General features: G+C 39.7%; 1 protein-coding gene across 2 annotated transcripts in view; it reads left to right on the top strand.

The window, feature by feature from the left end:
• The first annotated feature begins 765 nt into the window (after window positions 1–765).
• shisa7b (shisa family member 7) overlaps window positions 766–18,147 on the top strand; it is a 58,568-nt gene continuing 41,186 nt past the window's right edge. Inside the window, exons 1-2 of one of the 2 annotated variants that reach the window (XM_022193874.2) lie at window positions 766–1,156; window positions 1,513–1,578. The gene's annotated coding sequence lies outside the window, so the exon portion shown is untranslated. The remainder of the gene's footprint in view (window positions 1,157–1,512; window positions 1,579–18,147) is intronic. The other variant, XM_051955977.1, reaches the window with a different exon arrangement.

Raw genomic sequence — 18,147 nt, 5'->3', positions numbered from 1 at the left:
CTGCTTAGCGAACAGAGATGACTAACATCTTTTGTTCAGCACATTAATATTCCTGCCACATTACTGCTCAGCGCATTAATATTTACTGTAAGCAGTTAACAGGTGCGTGTGCCAGGAATCTACCAGGTTTTGAATGCAGAGCAGCCAATCAGAAGCTCCGGGATTGGTTGATCGTGCAAATTCAGTTCAGCTCACTTGTAATAAAGAGCTTGTAGAAATCGGCTGACATTACCGTGGAGAATTAAGGGAACTCGAGCGGTGCAAATCCTTAGTGTGCTACAGAGAGGAAACCATTTCAAAGGTAGAAAAAAACTGAATACAAGCAGGCTAAAAAATGTATGATATCTCACTTTATGTTTTTGCTAACGCAGCTAACAACTCCTAACTAACACGGCTAACATGGATAGCTAATGTTTTTTTAGCCTGTGACTTAGCCAGTCAGATGTGATTGTTAGAGCTGTTAGCTTCCAGATTTGTTGTTGGTCATGTATGTAAAAATATAAATTTTGATGACACATTTCTTCTGAGAAATATATAGCTAACTTAGAATGACTAATTTCTTTAGGTGGAAGCATTAATATTCCTGCCGCATTACCGCTCAGCGCATTAATATTTACGTTAACTGTAAAGCAGTTAACAGGTGCGCGTGCCGGGAATTTACCAACTGTTTCGAACGCGGAACAGCCAATCGGAAGCGACCATTCTGGCCGTCCGCTCTGGGATTGGTTGATCGTTCGCAGTACTTTAGGAATGCGAACGTGGGCTAGTGCCATATTGTCCAATCAACGAGTCGCTGCGCGGAGCTCCGGGAGCAGTTTGAGTCGGGCAGGCGGACAGACAGCAACCCCAGCGCCGTGCGCGGAGCCTCGGAGCACCGCGGGAGGGAAGAGCTTCCACCGCAACGACAAAACCGAAGAGATAATTTTTTATAAAACGCGTCCTCGTAGTGTTTTTTTACGCTTTCTTTTGTTTTTTTTTTCTGTCTTTTTTTCCTCTGTCGACTGGAGGAGCGAGCGACCGAGAGACAAGAGCTTCACTGCGGCTAATCAATTTGCGTTTCCAGACGTGGGAATTACAATGAAAAATGTAGGTGACACATTTCCCCTCACCGTCCAGGAATCACAGAAGGAGCCCGGCGAATAGAGGAAGGAAACAGGTAAATAAAATCTGGTTTCGGGATGTGGATAAAGTGGCATGTGATGGTTTTAACCCTGCGTAACTTCAAAGCTGGATAATAGAGAAAAGGGATTGAATCGCAGTTTGCATCCCAGCAGCCTCAGTATGCTATGTGGGGTCTATTTTTTATTTTTTTATGTGTGATTCCTGACGGTTAGGATGAATGTAAAGGCGTCAGTGATGCCACATTTTCCCTGCCAGGGCGCATGTGTGCCACTGCGCTTTATTGGAGAGCCTAGCTGTGTTTATTTATTGAGGAAGGAGGGGGAGAGAAAACTGTTATCTCCTCTACATTTCACTTCATTTCACACCATGCTCTGTTTTCTCTCCATAAAGGAGGGGAAAATGGTGCCGCATCTATAGGATCCTCTCTGTGGAGCCCCTGCGTAAAAGGAAAAACAGGTATTTTCCCCCTTCTTCTTGTTCCCTGCTGCCTTCATTTTGTTGGCTGCTGCTGCTGCAGTGTGGAAGACGAACAGGTTTCATCATGATGAGGCTGCTCCTCTCTCATCTGCTGCCATGCATGCATACAATACGGCTAAATGCAACACAAACCCTCCCATTTTGTGCCTCAGTGTGATGCAGCAGCCGTACATGCAGTCACCTAGCAGCTCACAAAGGGGGGAGATTGTGCGTTTTTTTTCGTGTGTGCATGTGTGCATCTGTTAGAGGCTGATCACACACTTGCACACACACGGCCATGACATCTCCAAGTGAGCAAAACTGCCTCATGGATGCAGAAATACAGGTGCCCCAGCTACCTGAACTTACCATGTGCCCGTGTGAATCTGTGGGCGTGTGTGTGTGTGTGTAGGTGTGTGTGTGTGTAGGTGCGTGTTTGTGGATGATATCACCGTGCATATGGTTGCAGGACCATGTGTGGTTGAGGATGTGTTTTAGCACACCTACACCTGCCTGCACCGGGTCACTACAGTGAAGAGCTTCCTGTCCTCCATCACTTGCACACTTAGATTTGGTCACGTAGAAACGTCACGGTGACACTTCACCTGCAGCAAAGGGACTAACTGAAATTTAAGACGCGCAAAGAACAGTTTCAAGGGTTCCTCAGACCCCGATGTGATGTCTTAGGATCGCTTTTACGTTGTTATTTTGACTGTCGATTATTCTGTCCAACATTTTCAATAAAATGTCAGAAAATGGTGAAGATGACGTCTTAAAATGTCTCGTTTGGCCCACAAAGATGTTCAGTTTACTGCCAAATCAGAGGAAAGAAACCAGAAAATATCCTCATTTAAAAAAATTAAATGAAAGAATTTTGACCGTTTTCTGAACCCTGTAAAACCCACTGTTGCAAAAATACATCAGTTTTATTTTTTAAAATTAATTTCTATTATTTATATGTGTGTGTATGTATGTAATTTTTGCTCTTTTTTTCATTTTCTATATAATATACATGTATATTTAAATGTTTTTTTATTTATTTTATGCTCATGTTTTTCTATATTTGGGTTTTTGTACTTTATATTTAGATTCAGATTTTTTTGCTAATTTTTTATATTTAGATTTAGATGTATTATCTTTTAAAAAATTTTTGCTAATTTTTTCTATATTTGGGATTTTTATGTGTGTGTGTGTGTATATATACACACATACTTTTAAGAAGCTAAAATAAAAGAATTTAGACCATTTTCTTTAAATTACTTTGACCAATTCATCGATTATCAAATGGTAATTTAAAAGTTGACAACTAATCTAGTGATCGATTATCATATGAAACACAAACAAGCATCCAATTATCACATTTGAGGAGCTGGATAGAAGAAATTTTCGGTCATTTTTGATTGATAAATGATTAATCATTTGTTCAGATATTCAGCAGATTGATGAGGTGAGCTCTGAGGATCAGTTCCAGTGTTTGTGTGATTGAAAAGTGGCTGCAGCTGATGATTACTGTTTGGTCTTAACTGTAGAGATTAACTAAATTATCGATTAGCTGTCGGCTGCTGGAGTCATCAAGAACCACTTTGATACCTGAACAATCAGTTTGAGTCATTTTTTCCTAAATTCTCTTGATAGCAGCTTCTTAGATGTGAATATTTTTCGTTTGTTTTTAGTAAACTTTGTGTTGTAACAGCGAACAATGGATCTCAATTTGTGCTCACGTTTGTTTTGTTTAGTTGAAGTTTTAAAACTGATATTCATTTTATAATGATATAAAACAGACTCAGATCTGGAAGCAGTTATTACTTTACTGATTAACCCAGTAGGTAACCTTTTTAATTAGTCGAATAATAATCGTTTAGTTTTCAGAATTACATTTCCAAGCGCTAATGAAGTATTTATTCTGTCAAACCATTAGTCCGAAAGCGCACTTAATTTGCAATGATGTCAATTGGAGAAAAGCTGAAACTGATTAATATGTTTGCTCTTTGGCCTGAGAAGTGACATAACTGATTATCTAGATTGTTGTTGAATGATCTTTAATGGTGGAATTAATTAAGCAATCACACAAAAACCAACATGATAGGAATTTTGTTAATTGCGGTTTCATTTAGTCAACATAACAGATGTTTTTGTTATCTAATGACCAGTTCTGAGCTCCTCATAACGCCAGATTTGTGTGTCTGGTTCCCACCATCGCAGTGCTGAGGTGTGTTCTGAGAGTGTTTAACATTATTTACGTTAACATGAGAACGGAGCCCGGCATCCACCACAGGACGGTTCTGTTTGAGTGAGGGGATGCGTGTAACCCTGCTGCTGAATGATCACACTCTTCAAGCTGTTTGTGCGCCTGTATACAGTACGCCTACCTCTGAGTGAAATCAACAAGTTCCCACCCACTCTCTGGGGGCTGTTTTTTGAAAGGCATTCTGGGAAACACAGGGAAACACTGAGCGAAGTGGAAGCAGGTGAGAAAGTGGGTATAGATGTGATGACAGCATCACAGATGGATGATATAACGGTGTCAGAGCAGCACAGGGAGGGTTGCTCCTTCAGATGTGGTGTATTTTGGGTGATATTCATCTCAGCTGCAGAGTCTTTAAAGGTGGTGTAGTAGAGGGGTTTTGAATAGCCGTCCCTTCATGATGTGCGGCTTTAGCTTGCTTATGGACGTTGGGCTCGGCAGCTCGATCCCAGCGTGGCGGAGGAGGATCGTCTGCCGCTTCTCCATCCATCATGGTTGTTTTTGGTGAGTCAGCGGTGATTAATCTGATTGGTGGTGGTCAGGCTTTCAGTGTCCCCCGGAGACCGAGCTGGAAATGAGCTTCATGCGCAGACGAACGGCCTTGACTGCGCCCCCGGATGATGGGGGATTTTACCGGCGGCTCGCGGAGAGTCTCAGGTGTCGGCGTCATCACCGGAGACGTGGGTACGAACGGACGGTGATGGTATTCTCGGCAACCTTCAGGAACAAACATTGCTGTGCTGTACTACGACTCCTCCACCTGATCCAGCACCTGTAGGTGTGTTTTTAACAGAATCATCTCCAGGAACTTAAGCACACTCATGCCCACACCTTTGCTGTGTTATCCAACGGCTCAGATGACTGTTGTTGGTTTGCATAAAACAACTCCATGTTTTTATGAAGATCTAATTCAGGAGAGTCCAGCTCATCTTAGTCCAGGTTCTACATTTAGTCCAGTCTGATCTCCAGTAAAACCACAGCATGATAACCTAGAAATAACCACAACTCCTGCTGGTTCCTTTGTTTTAATGCAGAAATGTTCACATTTAAGAATTATCTTTTTACTAAACATCATGAACAACCTGAAATTTATTCATCAACATCCAGCCTCAGTTTATCATTTCCACATTACAACTTCCAGATCAGAGAGTGTCTACAAAGGAACACAACATTTAGTCACCTGGAACTGAACCATGGAAGATTTTACTTTATGATCAAAACCACAAAAGTCAGACAAAAAAGACAAAAAATCAAGACAAAATATTAGAAACAAAAAATGCCAAAAGCAAGAAACAAAATGCGACAAATGACGCGAAACAAAAGAAAAAGACAAAAAAGTTACAAAGTGACAAAAAATAGACTAACAACACAAGTGAGACCAAAAAAACACACAAAGCAACAAAAACGATGCACAAAGCAATGAATAAAGCAAAATGACAAATTGACAAATATAAGGCAAAAAAAAAAAAAACACAAGCGAGACAAAAAGGAAACAAAATAACTACAAAAAAATGAGACGAACAACAAAAGTCAGACAATAAACAAGGCAAAATATTACCAAAGGAGACACAAAATGACAAGAGAACAAAGAACAATCTAGTGTTTTACTTTCTGATCCAAACAACCTGTCATGGTCTAGAAATGATTCTAAATTTATAGTTTTACTAATTTACAATCTGCAGTTAATGTCTTCTCTGTAACTTTTACACTTTGAGGGATTGGACCCTCTGGAGGACCACTTTTGGACCACGGGCCTCATGTTGGACACCACTGGTCTAATTATTGGATGACCCACTTTGAACAGACGTCTTTATTAGCAGCACCACTTCGAACGGTGACATGTGGCTGACCTGGTTGGGGCTCGGCGCTGTCTGTTCCCATGTCGTTGGGGATTGGAGACGGTGATATGGAGCAGACTCGGAGCCCGGAGGCTATTTAGAGCCAATCTTATCCCTTATGCAAAGGCGAAGTAGAACATAGCCTGTTATTCACACTTTGATGGCTTCACGTCTTGGAGTTTGAGTGACTCCAGTCTTGTTCTTACATTTTTACATGAAGTAACCGGGCCTCGTTTTGATCTTTATTATAACAGATCCCAATGAGATGGCAGTGGTTGGACTGGAGCTGATGATATTTACTGAAATTACACATTTCAATGAGTAAACTCTGTATTTTATGAAGCTGAGAATGGTAGCAGCAGCCCCCCTGTGTTTAATGAGGATGGGGAAGGTGACAGTATGATAGCGGGTACCTAAAGATTAAGTCGTACTGTTTGTTCTGTGGCATCCATCACTGTAGTACCTCTGGGTGTATTACTGCTGGAAGGAGCGCTTTATTGCTGATGTGCATTTTAGTTAATTGTCAGTTGCATAATCCTCTGAATCTGGGTTTGAAAGGAATGTTTCTTTTTTTTTCTGTAAAAATATTCCAAAAATACTGTGCTCCTGAACGCAACTTTTCAGGCAAGTCACATGAAAAAGAGATTTCTTTGAACTGCAGGCAGTGTTTACACAGAATAAGTATGGAACAATGCTGCACATACTGACTCCAAGTTTTTGAAGAAATTCAACGTTTTCCTCTCCTTTTTTAACAACAGTTACAATATAAACATGCAAACGCAGACAATCAAGCAAGCTATAGAAGACAAGTCTATCTAAAAAATGTAGAGGATTAAAGAGATGACATCACACCAAAGAGCCAGGCAGGTAAAAGTCAAATAAAACCAAAGAGAACATCTGAAATAAACAGGACGCAATACAGAATAGAGCACTAAAACTAATTAAAGCTAAAAGTAAAGCTCACATCAAAGCACGTCTATAAAAATGGGTTTTAAGAAGTGATTTAGAAGAAGTTAGTGACTCTGCAGGTTTGATCTCTTCAGGCAGGTGGTTCCAAAGTGGAGGTCCTGATGGAGAACGGTCACTTTTAGATTTAAACCTCGACTTTAGAATGACCAGAAGAATCCACTTGAGGATCTGAGGGGTCAACAGATCACAAAGATCTGAGCTTTAAAAATGATCAGTAAAATCCACTGGAGGGAAGCCAGGATAGGTGTGATGTGATGTCGTCTGTTAAAACCGGCAAGAAGCCAAACTGCTCTGTTTTGGACCAGTTTTTTATGCTTTCTGGTATTCGAATGGTGTCCTACTGCACGAAAGAACTGTTCAAGTTCTCCCTTCCTCTAGTCACAGTTGTACTTTATTCATAGAGGTTCTTGTTTTTATATTGGAGTGAAAAATGAAGTGAGGAAAAAAATAACTCAAAATGGTACTGGATATAGAGCTGCAGTTTGATTAGTTGCCGACTGTTAAATTAATCGACTAGTCAATTTGAGTAATTTGTTAACGGAAAAGTCAAACTTTATTTGATTGCAGCTTATTAAATGTGGAAATTTTCTGGTTTCTTTTAATCCTCTATTGGAGTAAACTGAATATCTTTAGAATGTGGGCTTCATATAGGCTTTGGAAAACCCTCTAGCCCTCATTTCACCACTTTGAGACCATTACAACTGATCCAACCATAGAGAAAGCCATCGACAGATTAATCTACAGTGGAAATATTTGCTAGTTGCATTGCTCTGATTGGACAGAAGACTTTCCTTTCTGGCTGTCTTATCTAAAAGCGTTTTCCACAAACTTCTATGCATCACAACATATTCCATTCTTGCTATGTACAGGAATCAACTGGTAAAATATAAGCAAGCATTTTGATAGCTGTCTTGTCTTGTTTCATCTTGTTAGAAGAAAATTTCCTGCTTTTCTTTGCCTCCTGTTGCAGTAATTTCAGTGTCTTTGGATTTAGAAAGCAGGAGCACACACCTTCCTTTCCTTTCTTTCATTTTAACCAGAAATAAATCATGAATATCAACACTGAAAATAGCTTTTGTCGCCCAAATATAACGTCTAACCAGAAATTCAGCCACAACAAACACCATTCTGGACTCTCCAGTTAGACCTGAGCACTCAGGAACGTTAGGTCGCATTACTCCGCCTGCATTCGACAGCATTTATTTTGTTGCATCCTGCAGTTTACTTTCTGCATGAAGAGTCGGGATGTGCATAGAAATGTAGGTCAGAAAGAAATGCAGAAGAATAAATATATTGCGCAAATGTCATATAATTAAAATAAAAATAGCCGCGGCGGCCATTGTTATCTAACAAGAACTGCAACTAGCCAACGTGCCCACAGCTCCCACGTCTAACATCCTGAACTGGTCGCAGCGATGCAGAAATAGGACATGCAGATCAGACATGAGCAAATAGGATGATGTGTGGATTTATTATGATAGATGAGCTATTTATCTATTTCTGTTCAACAGTAATGACTTTGTCCTATATTTTCCTGCTTGAAAAGAACAAAGAAAGTCTCGGTGTTTGCTGATGTTGAGCTGGGAACGTGGCGTTGATGTTGTAAAAAAGGGGAAGATTTATTTAAGATTCGTGTTGTCTTCGGGTCTAAAATGACCCAATCATAATGTTTTAAAGCACAGAAACCCCCCTAAATGACCTTTGTTCGACTTGAAAAGTGAAATTCTTGTTGTTGTTGTAGGTTTTGCTCTTTGTGGGTTGGAGCAAAGACTCAAAAGATGAGAGAAGACGAGTTTTAAGTAGATGAGTTTTGTAGTTTTCCATTCCATTGTACGGCACACTGTTGCTTGTCTTCAAAAATGCATTTCAAGCTACTTTCTGCACATTTCTGGTACTTTCTTGGGATATAGAAGTACAGGGGTTCCTCAGCTTACGTCAGAGTTCCGTTCCTACGGATTGACTTAAGTTGATTTTCACCACAAGTTGAAAGTCTAAACAAAGCCGTTCCGTGCATCATGATATCGATCAGTTCTTCATAAAGTCAAGAATACCAACGACTTTCAACCCTGTGTGAATCATTTTACTAGAAGATAACAGAATATGTTGACCTGTTTTTACAACTCGAGCGTTTTATTATATCTCATTTCTAGGGCTGGGCCCGAATATTTTGTTGTTGTGGTGGTATCAAAATATTAATTTTGAGATCCAAATAATCAGAATACCAGTTCTTAGGTTGAAGACGTCATAAACCGATGACCCCCTGTACTATGTCTTGCTTCTGGTAATATTTACGCCTATGCAGTACCTTTAGCAGCAGTAATAGTGATGATAAACCTGTACTTTAGTAAAGAAAACAGTTATGGCAGTTATGTGATGTAGTAAAAACGAGTGGCGTCCACTGATTAAATAGTCTTTATGTCCTCTGAAGAGAGAAAATCCAGATGTTCACAAAGTGTGTGATGCAGGACAGATTGTTTCTTCATTCAAAATAGATTTTTGGGTGAAAATTCACTGAAGCTGCTTTATTTTAGAGGCTCAGTGCAGGCGGGTCGTTTTTGACAACACAAGATTTAATGAGCCTTCTGATCCCTTCTGTAACTTGGATGTAGAAGCATTTGTGTGTCATAGATTAGTCAATGGAAACACTGGAAGTAGCTTCTTGAACCAAAGAATTCTGACGACCGTGAAACCCCTGAAGTTGTATTGATGTAGTGACTTTATCTGGTGTCTTCCTGCAGCTTCTTTTTTTCATGGGAAGACACTTGGCAGCCTCTGCTGTTGTTGCAGAGAGTGTTTGTTGACTTGTTTTGTCGATGCCGCTTGCCAGTGTCGCTGAGCAGCCACCGAGTGCCACTGCTCAAACTGAAATTATTTGCCGAGAGGTTAGTCATCGCGCTCGGGCCCGGAGTTGTGTGCGGCTGGCTCGATTAGAGCAGAAAAAGCCCCTCGCTGGACCGTCACCTTCCAGTTGGCTGTGAGGGAGGTGCAGCTTTTCGAAAGATTATTTTTTTCCCCTCCGTCGTTCCCACAGATGGATCCGCGTGGCAAACATCCTCCTGCCTGCACATACATGACAGCAAAGACGATGTTTCATTTACGCCTCCTGAAGCTGTCGCACACTAAACCTCCACGGAAAGGGAATAATTATCACCCAAATGGAATTGATTCTACAGTTGATGATCTTTTAAAAGAAATATTCAAAGCGGGTTTTCGCAGCCGAGCAAATATATCCGTGTGATTTCCGAAAGATGTCACACAGTCGTCCTCGTTCACAGCGGCTGCCACTATCGGCTTCACAGTTACGATGACAGCATATGGTTTAATAAGCTGAGAGTGCATGATGTCATCAATAACAACATTTACATAGCTCATATTAACAGTGATTCACCCTCTCAGTATCGATTGAACCCCCGTTAATTGACTTATTCCTCGTGCAGTTGCTGTATACATAGATATTCTGGTTTAACATGTTCATATTATTCCTTTTACTCGTATTATTAAGCTTTTTAGAGAGCCCCACCTTCACTTCGGGATGTAATTGAAGCAAATATGCAGCATTTACTTATTCTGAATGCTTTCTAAAGAGTTTTATCAGCAACAGACAAATTTACTGAACCACCGAGCTTTATTTTAGTCTCTTTATTTAAACTAATTTCCCATTTCTAAATTCAGCCCAGTAGAAAATGACCAAAATGCTGATTTATTCCAGCATAGAGATAAATAGCCCAATATTAGCGGTAGCATTAACTGGTCAGAAAGTCAGTAAATCTCATCTCCTGCTGCATTGATTTTGTTAAAGTCCCTCTCCGGTCATTGATTAAACCCCTAAAAACTCATCTCTGTGTGTCAGAGCTCCTAAAGTAGAAGTTCTATCCATGAAAATAGTTTCTTCCTGCTTAAAACTGACTCAGATGTAACTCTGCTCTGTTCCTTCTTCTGGTGAATTTCCCCGCTGAGGGATCAATAGAGAATTTCTGCAATGTGTAGATCTATGGAGTCTCTTGCCTTTTGCTGCAGCTTGAGCACACCAGCTCAATATCAACAACATTATACCTCAGTTTATCATTTGCACAGTAACTTCCAGATGACAATATTTCTACAAAACATTTAGTCACAGTGGACCTAAACGATTTACTATTTTACTTTATGATCCAAATGACAAAAGTCACACAAAAAACAACAAAAACAAGACAACATATTACAAAACTGAGACACAAAAGCGACAAAAAATTCCACAAATGACACAGATGAGACCAAAAATGACAAAAGCTAGAAACCACTAAGTGGACAAACAACACAAGCGAGACAGAAAAACACACACAAAATGACTCAAATGATATGCAAAACAACAAATAAAGCAAAAACAAAATGGCAAAAATAAGACAACAAACACAAGTGACACACAAAGGAAACACAAAACGACAGAAAACAAACAAAACAACAAAAACATGAGACAAGTGACAAAAGTCGGACCAAAAAAAGACTAAATATTACCAAAATGAGATGCAAAACAACAAAAATGAGACAAACGACATGAAACAACAAAAAAGAGACAAAAAACTGAACAAAAAAGTTTTAACGCGACAAAAGATTCAAACAAGAAAAAATGACAACAGCGAGAAACAAAATGACAAAAAAGTAGCGGAAAAGCACAAGTGAGACAAAAAAGGAAACACAAAAGCATCTGACAACAGACAAAAGTCAGACAAAAAAAGACAAAATCAAGAAACAAAACAACAGAAGAACCAAAAACAAGAAGTTTTACCAAACTTGGACCGCCCGGTGACGAAGATGACCCGTGTGACCTTGAAAATGAGGTCACGGTCACCAAATTCGAACTTGACCTGTGTCTTATTATGGTACACCTGTGTACCAAATATGGTGAGGCTACATCAATATTTTATGGAGTTATTGCGTGGAAACCAAATTGTTACAGACAAACAAGCAACTAACCAACCAACCAACCAACCAACCAACCAAGACCATGCAGCTGAAAACAATACCTTCCGGCAAACGCAGTTTTGCCGGAAGGTAACAATCTAGTATTTTACTTTCTGATCCAAACAACTTGTCATGGTCTAGAAATGATTCTAAATTTATACTTTTACTAATTTACAATCTGCAGTTAATGTCTTCTCTGTAATTTTTACACTTTGAGGGCCGGATTGGACCCTCTGGAGGACCACTTTTGGACCACGGGCCTCATGGTGGACACCCCTGATTTATACTGCAGATGCACCTTACGATGAAATGACTAAATGGATCTAAATAAGTGGACATTTTTTGGTCGTCTTTTCCTCACTGGGCTCATTTTTCACATTTTCCATGAAACAGTTTTTTTCTATATATTAACTCTAACTGTCAGAGCAAACATTTACAGGATTTAGTAGAAACTAGAGCTGACTTTGATCTAAAACTTGTTCTGCAGTAACTAGGGCTGCACCTACCGACGCGTCGACGAGTCGTCTGAGCATGATACGTCATCAAAAGTGGAAGTGAGCGCGCAATGCAACAGAAATTCCCTTCCGACCGGAGCGCGGAACACGGACGAACGTCGGCGCTGCATCATGCATGTATTATGTATGCACGATGCATCGTGCATACATAATACATGCATGATGCAGCGCCGACGTTCGTCCGTGTTCCGCGCTCCGGTCGGAAGGGAATTTCTGTTGCATTGCGCGCTCACTTCCACTTTTGATGACGTATCGTGCTCAGACGACTCGTCGACGCGTCGTTAGTTGCAGCCCAAGCAGTAACCCTGTGTTCCAGAGACCTGGAGTCAGACATCAGTCTGTCTGCTCTCTACCACTTTTTAAAATAAGTTTTTGTTTTCTGCAGCCTAAATACTGCATGTTGGTCCCTGGATGTTTGGAAATGGCATTTTAATGGTGGCTGTCAGGAATTGGGGCAGGATGCTACACAGAGAGGCACTCTGAAAGTAGGACAGATGGACCAGAGAGCAAGTCAGAAGCACAGAACCTTAGAAAAGTATTAATTTTACCGATCGTTACTGAAAATGAGACAATAAATGGAGCTTCAGACATGAAAGTACACCAGTGTTATCTGGTTCAAACAGAAAAATGAGAGAAACTATGCATGTTTATTGTTGAACCGTGATATAAGAGGAAAATAGATTTAAACATGTTTTTGTACAGTCAGAATCATGAGGACTTCCGGTGTTCCCGAACTCAAGGTCTCTATGAATGGACGGTTTTATCTGCATTTAGAGCATCTTTAAATCGTTGTATAATAGCTGAGAGTCGCTACATCAGAATAACGGTGAGATCAGTTTGTGAGAATCTGAGTCACAGATTTTAGCAGGTTTTTCCTTGAAGATGCAGGGGTTGACGTTAATTCAGGCTAGTTCATAATTGTATTAGAAAATATTTGATTTGTAAACCTTTATTTGCAGTGTGATGATGAGCTCACCATATTTCCTTATTGGATCTACTTGTGCTGAAATTAAGAATCAGTTAATCAAGTAGTTGATCAAGCAAACACACCAACAATTCTGTCTGTAGTCTCTGTCTGTAGTCCGTCTGTAGTCTCTGTCTGTAGTCCGTCTGTAGTCTCTGTCTGTAGTCTGTCTGTAGTCTGTCTGTAGTCTGTCTGTAGTCTGTCTGTAGTCTGTCTGTAGTCTCTGTCTGTAGTCTGTCTGTAGTCTGTCTGTAGTCTGTCTGTAGTCTGTCTGTAGTCTGTCTGTAGTCTCTGTCTGTAGTCTGTCTGTAGTCTGTCTGTAGTCTGTCTGTAGTCTGTCTGTAGTCTGTCTGTAGTCTGTCTGTAGTCTCTGTCTGTAGTCTGTCTGTAGTCTGTCTGTAGTCTGTCTGTAGTCTCTGTCTGTAGTCCGTCTGTAGTCTCTGTCTGTAGTCCGTCTGTAGTCTCTGTCTGTAGTCCGTCTGTAGTCTGTCTGTAGTCTCTCTGTAGTCTGTCTGTAGTCTCTCTGTAGTCTGTCTATCTGTCTGTCTGTAGTCTTTCTGTCTGTCTGTAGTCTTTCTGTCTGTAGTCTGTCTGTAGTCTGTCTGTAGTCTGTCTGTCTGTAGTCTTTGTGTGTGGTCTGTAGTCTTTGTGTGTGGTCTGTAGTCTTTGTGTGTGGTCTGTACTCTTTGTGTGTGGTCTGTACTCTTTCTGTCTGTAGTCTGTAGTCTTTGTGTGTGGTCTGTACTCTTTCTGTCTGTAGTCTGTAGTCTGTCTGTAGTCTTTGTGTGTGGTCTGTAGTCTTTGTGTGTGGTCTGTAGTCTTTGTGTGTGGTCTGTACTCTTTCTGTCTGTAGTCTGTCTGTAGTCTTTGTGTGTGGTCTGTAGTCTTTGTGTGTGGTCTGTAGTCTTTGTGTGTGGTCTGTACTCTTTCTGTCTGTAGTCTGTCTGTAGTCTTTGTGTGTGGTCTGTAGTCTTTGTGTGTGGTCTGTAGTCTTTGCGTGTGGTCTGTACTCTTTCTGTCTGTAGTCTGTCTGTAGTCTTTGTGTGTGGTCTGTAGTCTTTGTGTGTGGTCTGTAGTCTTTGTGTGTGGTCTGTACTCTTTCTGTCTGTAGTCTGTAGTCTTTCTGTCTGTAGTCTTTGTGTGTGGTCTGTACTCTTTCTGTCTGTAGTCTGTAGTCTGTCTGTAGTCTAATTGTATTTTGAGCCTCAATGCTTCAACTTCAAGACCTTTCCTTGATGTCACTTCATGGTAAAACACGTATTTATTGGTTTGTGCCGTTTTCCACAGTCATAAGGCCTTGGATATTGTGATTTATGTTTTCCAGATTTAACAAAATGTAATTACAGTTTTCAACAAATGAAGAGGGAATCAGACTACTAATGTCATTTAAAATAATTCATCAAGCCAAAGATTCATGACTGAAATGTGAGGATGAAGGGTTTCCTGTTATATCTTATAGAAAAACCCTTGTATGTTAAGTTTTCTTTTTTGGTATATTTCAGATTAATTTCATCCAGGTTCTTTTCTTCCGAGAGTCTAATAATGGAGGTGTTTGTTTTGTACATTATTTTAGGTTTCATGTGGCTTTAAAGCTGGTTCCTGGTCGCTCTTAAAAGTTTATTCATGCGTTGTGAAAGGCTGGTGTGGACCGTAAAACGAAACAAAACGCCTAAATCTCACTAAGTGGCCGGCCGTGGTGTGCTCTGTTTGTATTGGTCGGGACGTAATATTTTCGGTCCAGCCCACCAAACGCCGGGTTGCTCTGCTCTGCCTGGAATAAATCGTTACGGCATTATGTGGTGCGGTTCTGATGAGAGTTAATGGAAGCATGGGCGCGCTATAATACGCCTCGCTCCATGTTATCATCTGAAAACTAGGCTGCATTAATGGATTTTTATTTTTAAACCGGTTTTATTCCACCGCATCAGTGTGTCAGGACCAAGGGCAGTGCACTGACCTTTATGGACAGAGTTCACGGCGGTGACGGCTCTGCCAGCTTCGCCTCAGTCCACATTAGAATACAGAGCCATACTACGCTGCTGCACGGCCTCATGCACTGGCTCTGTTCCCAGCATGCTTCAGGGACGGGAATGGAGCTGAGGATGAAGAGGACAGAGAGAGGAAGGAAGGATGGGACAAAGGAGGAAGAGGAGCAGATTGATATAAAAACACAGCGGGGTGAGATGACAGCCGACCGACGGCGCTGATGTGGGAAAAGACGAAGAACCCAGAAGAAAATCCAGATAATGTGTGTGTTGTTGTTTTTGAGAGAGCAGTCACTTAACAGTCACAGTTAGTCCAGAATGACACGAAATTTGTCCTAAATTACTCACAAATGATCCCAAAGACACAAACATGATCCAAAATGACAAGAAAAGATCCAAGCTGACATAAAACTTGTTAAAAATGGCAAGAAAGTTGTCCAAAATGACTTGAAAATGATCCGTAATTACAGAAAATTAGTCCAGAATGATGGGAAGTTTTTCTGTAGTCTTTTTTTTTTTTTTGTCATTTTGTGTGTTTTTGTGGTCATGTTGTGTCTTTTTGTGGTTCTTTTGTGTGTCTTTGTGCTCATTCCATTTCTCTTTTGGTCATTTTCAGTCCGCTTTATGGGCATTTTAGGTCTTTTTGTGGTCATTTTGTGCATTTTTTGTGGCCATTTTTATTCTTTCTGTGATCATTTTAGGTCTTTTTGTCGTCTTATGCCTTTATGTGGTTCTTTTATGTGTCTTTGTGCTCATTTCGTTTGTTTTTTTTTTGTCATTTTCAGTCTATTTTATGGGCATTTTAGGTCTTTTTGTGGTCATGTTGTGAATTTTTGTGGCCATGTTTAGTCTTTTTGTGATCATTTTAGGTCTTTCTGAAGCCATGTTTTGTCTTTTTGTGATTGTTTTGTGTGTCTTTGTGCTCATTTTGTTTGTTTTTTGGTCATTTTCAGACTGTTTTATGGGCATTTTAGGTCTTTTTGTGGCCATGTTTAGTCTTCTTGTGATCATTTTAGGTCTTTTTGAAGCCATGTTGTGTCTTTTTGTGGTTGTTTTATGTGTCTTTGTGCTCATTTTATTTATTTTTTTGGTCATTTTCAGACTGTTTTGTGGGCATTTTAGGTCGTTTGGTGGTAATTTTAGGTGTTTTGTGGTCATTTTGTGTTTTATTGTGGTCATTTTTGGCCATTATCAGCCTTTGTGGTCGTTTTGTCTCTCTTTATGATTATTTTGTCTCACTGACTCATATTGTGTCTTTTGTGTCATTTTGTGCATTTTTTGTGGTCATGTTGTGTCTTTTTGTGGTTGTTTTGTGTGTCTGCTAATTTTATTTCTTTTTTGGTCATTTTCTGACTGTTTCCTGACCATTTCATGTGTGTTTGTAGTCATTTTGTGAGTTTTTGTGGCCATTTTTAACATGTTTGTGGTCATTTTGTGATTAATTTTTGTAGTTATATTGTGTGTTTCTCATGATTTTGTATCTTTCTGTGAAAATTTTATGTCTCACGGACTCATTTTGTGTTTTTCTGTGGTCATTTTGTGTCTTTTTCAGCCTTTTTTGGTCCTTTTGTGTTTTTTTTTGTTTTCTCTCCTTTCAATGCTGCAGTGCTATTCTAAGAGAGATGCTTCACCCCACGCACTGCCAGAGAGGGAGGGACTGAATGGATGGAGGGATAGATGGAGGAGAGACGGTGCACATGTGTGTGTGTGTGTGCGCGCACATGTATGTTTATGGGGGGTTTGGTTGAACTCGCTGCCTGCCTGGAAGCTGCTGTATCTTTAAAGGAAGGTCAGGCGTAGAGCAGCGAGACAGACAGTCCACTGTAAACACATGCTGTAGTACAGGAAGGCAGAAATTAAGGCTCACATTTTAACCCTCCTGTTGTCCTCTTTCACGGACACCAAAATATAGTTTCCTTGTCTTAACAAAATCCTAAAAATTCTGCAAAAAAAATTTCTGAAACTTTGCAAAACCTTCAGGAAAAAAATTCCAATAATTCCTTAAAAGTTTTATTTAAAAAAAAATCCCCCAAATTTGGCAAGAAAATTCTTGGAAATATTTTCAAAAAATTAGTAAAAATCTTCCAAATAAATAAATAACTATCTAAAGTGATTCCATACATATCAGTAAAACTTCTGATATTTTTTACAAACATTCATGTTAAAAATCAACCAAAATCCGGCGAAATTTGCTGGATTTCTGTTACATTCAATTTGGAATAGAAAAACGCTACGAAATATTAACATTTGAGGAGCTGTTTGGCACTTTTATGATAAATTGCTGGAAAAAGGTAACATACTTACCTCAGACAGCAGTATTTATTTAGTAAATATGTGATCAAATTGCACAAATGTCAACATATAATCGTGTTAAATTAAAATGTTATATTATCCAGCCTGAATGTAAACCACAGACTGAAACATGTTTATGACTTGAATTGATTCTAGCTACACAAAAAGTGTCGTCTTACCGTGAAAATGACCAAAGTCAAGTCAGCGTGTGACCAGACATATGTGCTTTCTGAACTTCAGGTTGTAAACGAAGCACAATATGGCAGAGAGTTGACAAACTGGCAGCTCATCTCTGGATGTTTGAATCACTCAGGGAAGCATTACTCATACGTTTAGGTTTTGTAACACAGTGCTGCTTAAAATAACCACATTTTGAAGTGGGTTTTCTTTGGGATCTCTGCGGTTTTGTGTAAATTACTGTAGATAAGGAAGGGCCTTAAAGTGCTATTTAAATAAAATGAATGTTTTACCTCACCAGAACACACTAGACACATAACATGTTGGTTTGCTTTACGTATGTTAGATTTACATTAGCATATTTTATACATATATTATACAGAACAGAAAAATTTGTCCTAAATGACTCGAAAATTATCCCAAAGACACAAAAATGGTCCAAAATGACGAGAAAAGAGCCAAGTTGACATAAAACTTGATGAAAATGACTCGAAATTTGTCCAAAAATGACTCAAAAATGATCCAAAATGATGAGAAAAGATCCAAGCCGAATTAAAACTTGTTGAAAATGACAAGAAAATGATCCAAAATGATTGAAATTGTCCAGGTCAATCTATAACTGTGGGAATTTTGAGTCCATGGG

The sequence above is a fragment of the Acanthochromis polyacanthus genome, chromosome 11 (assembly GCF_021347895.1).
Source record: "Acanthochromis polyacanthus isolate Apoly-LR-REF ecotype Palm Island chromosome 11, KAUST_Apoly_ChrSc, whole genome shotgun sequence".
NCBI classification, from domain to species: domain Eukaryota; kingdom Metazoa; phylum Chordata; class Actinopteri; family Pomacentridae; genus Acanthochromis; species Acanthochromis polyacanthus.
Note: the sequence above shows the minus strand (reverse complement) of the source record. Positions and strands in the feature narration are given on the sequence as shown.